Source organism: Atractosteus spatula, chromosome 16, assembly GCF_055471065.1.
Source record: "Atractosteus spatula isolate fAtrSpa1 chromosome 16, fAtrSpa1.hap1, whole genome shotgun sequence".
NCBI lineage: Eukaryota > Metazoa > Chordata > Actinopteri > Semionotiformes > Lepisosteidae > Atractosteus > Atractosteus spatula.
The window spans coordinates 15,704,462-15,712,343 of record NC_142721.1 but is presented as its reverse complement, the minus strand read 5'-3'; the positions used below and the strand labels follow the sequence as shown (position 1 = coordinate 15,712,343).

The window sequence follows — 7,882 nt, the reverse complement described above, 5'->3', positions numbered from 1 at the left end:
CTCGCCAAACACTGAGAGCTACGACAAAAGACCTTACACAGGCCGGGCAATTCTGAATTTCAGCATCAATTTCGCAACACTGGGAATCTAAACAGGTTTTACAAGCTTTAACACAGGCGTGTGCGTTCTTGTGGCTATACGCCGCCCCCACAAAAGCTTTAATATTTAAAACCCCATAAAAATGCTCTTCATGCAGTAGAACAAAAAGTATTTTAGAATTTGGTGGTGTGGGTCCCGTTGTAAAATATTTCCAATCACCCTGGTCGTGGTACAAAATTTTAATGACCACCTTTAAATGTTTTTCAAAAGCGGTAATGTCTGACAAACGAATTTTCCGATTCTCTGGAAAACCCAACTCTTTGTGCATTCGTTTAGCGCCCTGTAACATTTCCCCATCGGTACAACCCTCATTCAACAAACCGTACACACTCCCGGCGAAACACAGATTACCGCCCGTGTAATGTAAGTCGATAAGGTGCGCTTTTTTCTGCGCAATTACCCGGCTGTACAGAACGGATTTAAATCTTCGGCGGGCACCCCCCTGCATATTCCTAACTATCGTCACCACTAAGCGGAGGGTGTCATCGGTGAGAACCTCTGTGTGGCTCTGTAAGAGGTCTGAGATGTGGCTTAAAAAACCGGCAGCATTTAATTCTCCGGGGTGTCTCCTGCGTGAGAACAAGGGTTTGTTAAAACCACCCGCAGTCAAACGCAGCTGTACAAAATAATTCGCCCCGATGTTTGGAGAAAGTTCATTCAATATTCTCTGGACTGCACCATGCACAGCGTCTATAGCCTGTACATACGAGGTTATTCTGTCGAGATTTACAAAACGAAATTCTTCATGGTGGTCTGTTGCTCTAAAATTATTATAAGACCTGTTATAACTACGTATACGCTCCAGGAAAACTATGGGGTCTCTATTCGCCCCGGCACCGCCACCAACCTGATTCAGATCGTTCAGTACAACCGGTTCTGGGTTACCACCATCCTGTTCTGCTACAACAACCTCGGGCCTTAAGTTATTTTCTACCACTGCATTTTCATTGCGTGGCTCGGGCGACCCTTGGGAAATCTGATGCCTCGCTCTGAATCTTTGACGACGCAACAAACATGCTTTTGCCAGTTTAATTCTTTTATTTATGTACAAAAGCTTGCGGTTGACAAGCGGTCGGTCTTTTAAGCACTTTTTAGACCGCATGTTTAGTCATTTATCACCGGGGATTTGCACCAATGCTCCCTGAAATAGCATTACGAGGTAGTGAAATCCAGAGGTTAGATCGACATCCTCTTTAGAAAAAACGTCTAAGAGGCTAGCGGCGTAAACCTGGATCGTTTTTGGAAACATTGCATGTGCACTTGCTAAAGCGGCTCTTAGATTCTCTAAACACCGCTTTTTATCCACCTCATTAGTGCCCACCTTTGATACCAAGTCTGCAATATGCCGCACTGAGTAGCCCAAATCACCAAACACCAAGTCTTTAGGCGCGTTATGATTTCGCTCCGAAGGCTTGACACGTCTGGCTTTGGTCAGCGTCTTAACAGCCGTCTCCGATGCAGTCACCACCTTAGGGTCCGACGTTTCCGCCACATTTGTTTCGCCGCGCGTCGATACAGCTGCTGTGTGACAAAATAAGACTTTTTATTACCACGCCAATGCTCCACATCTCAAAATCTGAAAACTACGCTGTGATAAAAATAAAAGACTTTTCAACACAACAATCAATGAAATCTAAACTGTCAAAGTCAGAAAACTACGATAACTATGATAAAAACGCCACACATGTGGCGCATCCTTACACAAAGGGCTGTGGGTGAATGGAACAAGTTACCCGGACATGTTGTTACACCGGTTTCCTTGACGGCTGTGTTGGCGCTACTGGGTCAAGCGGCGTGCTAACGGCCTGTAGACCCTCGCACACACCAGTCGCTTTAAACTTTAAAAGCTAGGCAGTTTTAAATAAGGTTTTTTAACACTCCCAAACAGAAAACTACGCGAGGTAGGATCTTTCAGCGAATTAACATCCTAACAATAGAAGTAACGTTTACCGTAAGTGGATCATAACACATCTTGACCACGCTTAAATTAATTAACCTTTGCTTGTTGATTTCAGACGTTTTGAGCTCGTTGCCCCAGTTAACTTGTTGGCTCGTCGCAGTTTATTTTTTGAAGGCCCGGGGTCTGCACGGCGTGGGAAAATACCATTAGCGAAAAAATAGAAAAACGGTGGGTATTTTTATTATAGACACGTTTAAATGGCCATGCGAAAAGAATGTTTTATATAATACCGACCTCTTCTCTCAGGCGCTCTGATAATATCCCCCGCACCGTCTGGTGTGCCGTGAACATCTGCCTGTGTCTCCACAAGGTTTTGGGTTGGTAATGCAAACCCCAAACGAGGTTTTTTAAATGTGTGGCGACTTGTCCCTTCGCCCGCGTCTGTGGAATAGACACATACGAGTTTTGGTGTGGAGTATATACCCCTGTGTCTTTAAGACTCACATGGGCGTAAAGCGTTATTCAAAACATTGTCGTAATTACTCACCGGTGTTGTGCTGCGCCGTAACTGGTCTTTTTACAGCTGTGGTTTTCGGGGCTAATGGAAATGAATGGATACACACAGTCATGACCACATTACGGCACCAATCCCCGGTAATTCCGTTATAATCATTCAATATTGCCTAGTATACAAATATTATACAACGTTTTGTAACTACAGCTAACACGAGACATGCACCGTGACGTTGTAATTGTCTCACAATAAGCCAGATATACATACCGCTGAAATTCGCGGAATCCTCGTCTTCGTCTATCAAGTCGAACAGTGTTAAGTCTGTAAATAGACTATCTTCAGACTGTTGTAGTTGATCGGCGTGATCCATTCTGACGAGTTAGGCGATAACGTGAGACTGTAGGAATTGGAATGCAGCTAAAACTTCGCCTGTTAAACCGCTGGTACTTATACTCAATCCGCTAAACATTCTCTTCTAAGAAACACACATGGCCCCCCATAAAACCATTAATCTTAGGTATCGTTGGGGGTGCACGTACTGGTCTGTAGAAATTATTTTAAGAAACATTTTAGAAAACGTTTTAGACCGTTATAATGTTAAAATCTATATTATTTTAAGGCATACAACAGTGTCTAAAATTACATAGCTGTTAAAACGTGGCGAAAATGTACCGCGGTGTCTTTGTTTGATTCGCCAACAGACCGCTAAGAATATTATCAAGCAAAATGTTTTTTATTATGTATCTGTTCTTTATAGGGACGTGTTCACAAACCAAGCTTGACGTTTTGAGGTTTTATTTTTTTGCGCTGCGCTGTTATGAACATTTTTGCGTGAAATACATGTGGTGCTTGTAAATTAGAAAACTTTACATGAATTTAAAATGTTTGTAAACTTTCCCTGATGTCAATTTTAGCACCCCACACTCTGCATTCCAGAGCCTGTAACTAACCTCCCCCCCCACACCCCGTCTCCAATATCATCACAAATCATCTCTACAGGGAAACAATTTTAAAACTTTATGAACAATCCGTTAAAGTCTGAAGAACAACACCCCACCATTTGTTGTCTGTTAACACCTTAAAGACTTTTATGCTGGCGCTGTGTGGAAATTTATCCCAAACTTTCGAAAAAGCTGTCGCGTATGTGTTATTAAAAATAAACTGTGTCTTATTACGTTATTTTAAAAACTTTAAGACCAACCCCGCGTGTTTAAAATTTATTTTCTGGGCAAACACATCATTTGTGTTTGCGTTGTGTGTTAATACTTTTAAAGTTTAAAACTTATAAACTGATAAGCGAATATAGATCGTTATAATGTTAAAATCTATATTATTTTAAGACATACAACGGTGTCTACATTTCTAAGCTGTTAAAACGTGGCGAAAATGTGCTGCGTTGTCTTTGTTTAAATTCACCAACAGACCGCTAAGAATATTATCAAGCAAAATGTTTTATTAACGCTATAAGAAAATGTATCTGTTCTTTATAGGGTCGTGTTCACAAACCAAGCTTGACGTTTTGAGGTTTTATTTTTTCGCGCTGCGCTGTTAAGAACATTTTTGCGTGAAATACATGTGGTGCTTGTAAATTAGAAAACTTTACATGAATTTAAAATGTTTGTAAATTTTCCCTGGTGTCAATTTTAGCACCCCCCACTCTGCATTCCAGAGTCTGTAACTAACCCCCCCACATCCCGTCTCCAATATCATCACAAATCATCTCTACAGGGAAACAATTTTAAAACTTTAAGAACAATCCGTTAAAGTCTGAAGAACAACACCCCACCATTTGTTGTCTGTTAACACCTTAAAGACTTTTATGCTGGCGCTGTGTGGAAATTTATCCCAAACTTTCGAAAAAGCTGTCGCGTATGTGTTATTAAAAATAAACTGTGTCTTATTACGTTATTTTAAAAACTTTAAGACCAACCCCGCGTGTTTAAAATTTATTTTCTGGGCAAACACATCATTTGTGTTTGCGTTGTGTGTTAATACTTTTAAAGTTTAAAACTTATAAACTGATAAGCGAGTATAGATCGTTATAATGTTAAAATCTATATTATTTTAAGACATACAACGGTGTCTACATTTCTTAGCTGTTAAAACGTGGCGAAAATGTGCTGCGTTGTCTTTGTTTAAATTCACCAACAGACCGCTAAGAATATTATCAAGCAAAATGTTTTATTAACGCTATAAGAAAATGTATCTGTTCTTTATAGGGTCGTGTTCACAAACCAAGCTTGACGTTTTGAGGTTTTATTTTTTCGCGCTGCGCTGTTAAGAACATTTTTGCGTGAAATACATGTGGTGCTTGTAAATTAGAAAACTTTACATGAATTTAAAATGTTTGTAAATTTTCCCTGGTGTCAATTTTAGCACCCCCCACTCTGCATTCCAGAGTCTGTAACTAACCCCCCCACATCCCGTCTCCAATATCATCACAAATCATCTCTACAGGGAAACAATTTTAAAACTTTATGAACAATCCGTTAAAGTCTGAAGAACAACACCCCACCATTTGTTGTCTGTTAACACCTTAAAGACTTTTATGCTGGCGCTGTGTGGAAATTTATCCCAAACTTTCGAAAAAGCTGTCGCGAATGTGTTATTAAAAATAAACTGTGTCTTATTACGTTATTTTAAAAACTTTAAGACCAACCCCGCGTGTTTAAAATTTATTTTCGGGTGGAACACATCATTTGTGTTTGCGTTGTGTGTTAATACTGTAACGCAACGGGGGCTCCGGCGGGCGCCCTTGCCGCATCTGGTCGGCCCCCTCCCGACTGAGGCTCGAACCCGGGACTTCCGCGTCTCTCTGCAGCGACCTAGCCCCGTGAGCTAAAGAGAGATCTCTCTACAGCCCAGTAGCTGTAGTCCTGCTATCACAGGGAAGGGCGGTGACGTCACCTGCTCTGGTACGCCGGCTCTTACACAGTACCTGTCGGCCGTAAGCGTTACAATACTTTAAAACTTATAAACTGATAAGCGAATACTTTTCGCTCTCGATAAATCAGGGGGGTCATCACAACCAATTGAAAAATGTCTTGTGTTATGTAGGCGTGATACACCATTGGCGCATATTCTTAAACGCTCCGACCTGACAGGGCCGCAGCGCGTGCTTGGAGCTGTCAGACACCGCGGAGCTGCTGAGATGGCTTCTTTGTGTGGAGAAACAACGGGGTCCGCTATTCTACAAAGTGAAGAGGTAGGCGGCTAAAATATTTTTTTCTGCTCGTGGAATTGTTGTATCGGTGCTTAGCGTATGTCATTTTAATACTTGGTCTTCTTTTTAGCAAAACCCGACCCCACCCTCTGCGCACTGTGACATCGGCGGGGGTGTGAGTTCAGCTGGGGTACCAGATGTTGAAGAACAGCCGGGTGCTTGCGATGATACCACGCTACAAATGGTAAATATTAACGAAAAACCTTAGCTCAAAAGTGCGTTAAATGCTCGATATTTTAGGTGCAAAGCATGTCTATTTTGTTAAGCCTTCCTTTTCTTTTTCCTTTAATAGAATAAAGAGGATGTGGACGGGTCAATCTTCAGCCTACCGACACATGTGAATGTCTCGTGTCTATGCTTGTGTGTTCGCCCAAATGTTAATAAAGCTGATGCCCCTGTCCCTAATGAGCCCGATGTTATGCCCCAGATTGTGAAAGCAGTAGTTTATTGCATCTTCAAACACTGTTTAAAGGGGGTCCTGGTTGATGACTGCCCGGCCTGTTTGATTGACCATCCCAGTCAGCGGGGTCACACATGCCTGTCTGGCGGCTACGCAGATGGGTGTGAAGACATGACGTTTGCCGCTTTAGAAATTTATAAGTCTCTCAGTTTAGCCCGAATTTTATCGGCTGTTCTGTACACCGCCCGGTGTCTGGGTTCGTACACCATTACAAATGACACTGAGCGGTGCATAAAACAGTTGCTAAAAAATATAATTGAGGACCGCTCCCCATACGCGCATGTACACGCCACCCTTGAACAGCTGGATGAAGAATTAGTAGACGTGACTTTTGATGAGTTGCAAAAGAAACACTATTCTTATTTTTACAGACGCAAAAAAAAAGATCTATGTAAAATGTGAATACAGGTTTCACTCTGTTTTACAGACCCGGGTGTGCCATCGTCCGAAGAATGAAGAATTTCGAATGTATACGTCTGAATTCTTACTAAGAGTGCTTTACACGCTTCTCTCTACAAAGCTTGATATGCAAAACAAAGAGTCGAATGCTAATGTCCTTAAATTTGTTAAAGAGATAGATGTGTATGTCGAGAACTTGAGTGAAATTATTGCAGATCTGATGTTTTCAGATCAGAAGAGGAAGCCTGGGGGGTTCTACAGTGTGTATTCCAAAATACAGCGTGTTTTGCACAGAACCTGTGGTAACACCATCCCGCTGGTTACGCAGGCAAATTTTTTTGCTCTGCTAGATCGGATCGCCCAGTGTGGTTCGCATGGCTTTAGACACGGGGAGCGGAAGGGGGTTATGAATGCTTTTTCAGATGCCGCAAAGTTTCTCAGCAATGTGGGGGTGGTGGTTACGCGTACCGAACTAATTTTCCGCACCAACATTTAATTGTTGAATGCAAACAGGAGTTGGTAACGCATGTGTGCTGCGTTGTTTCAGTGTTTGAAAACCCCTGTTGAAATAAAGCGGTTCACATTTCACATACTTGCAAACTGGAGTCTGTAACTTGTGTAAAAACTGCTGCTGCGTTGTTTCAGTGTTTGAAAACCCTGTTGAAATAAAGCGGTTCACATTTCACATACTTGCAAACTCGAGTCTGTAACTTGTGTAAAAACTGCTGCTGCGTTGTTTCAGTGTTTGAAAACCCTGTTGAAATAAAGCGGTTCACATTTCACATACTTGCAAACTGGAGTCTGTAACTTGTAACCCACTGTTGAAATAAAGCGGTTCACATTTCACTTGGTGTTTGTCCTGCAAATTCTTTCCGCGAGACTTTACGCAGTCAGTGTGTGTGTGTGCTTACAACCCTGCTGCTTTTGAGACACGGCTTGTGCAGCGTATAAGCAGCCTGGCCGGACAGCCACTCGACCACCCGGCCGCGGCTGGCGCCGCTCACACCCCGGGATCTCGCGGCCCGCACCAGACTCCCAGCGCCGCCGTAACTGCCCGATTTCCTAGGGTTATGATAGAGCGCACTCAACCCCGCGGCAGACATGGTCCCCTTCCAAACCAATACACACTTGCACACACCTAAAGCGAGGGATGCGCCGTCTGGGGGCTTTGGGACCCTGAGGCGCCGGGCCGACCGGCCGGGGGGGAGGCGGGAGTTCCGACCCACACCATTGGCTCCTGAGGGAGCGGGACATGCACACATAACAACACGACATTGGCAGGCAAGG

General features: G+C 43.0%; 2 long non-coding RNA genes across 3 annotated transcripts; one reads left to right on the top strand and one right to left on the bottom strand.

Annotated features, from left to right (window-relative positions):
- Positions 1-1,117: 1,117 nt before the first annotated feature.
- Positions 1,118-2,502, bottom strand: LOC148819653 (uncharacterized). The gene is made up of 3 exons (XR_016094320.1): positions 2,294-2,502; positions 2,096-2,182; positions 1,118-1,620 (listed from the first exon to the last, which is right to left on the bottom strand). It is a non-coding gene; the product is annotated as an uncharacterized LOC148819653 (long non-coding RNA).
- An 80-nt stretch (positions 2,503-2,582) lies between these two features.
- On the top strand, positions 2,583-7,441 carry LOC148819652 (uncharacterized). Of its 2 annotated transcripts, none has more exons than XR_016094319.1 (4): positions 2,583-2,653; positions 5,571-5,718; positions 5,807-5,920; positions 6,029-7,441. It is a non-coding gene; the product is annotated as an uncharacterized LOC148819652 (long non-coding RNA). The 2 variants fall into 2 exon arrangements; XR_016094318.1 differs by having other exon boundaries at positions 2,588-2,653; positions 5,618-5,718; positions 6,624-7,441.
- The last annotated feature ends 441 nt before the right edge of the window (positions 7,442-7,882 follow it).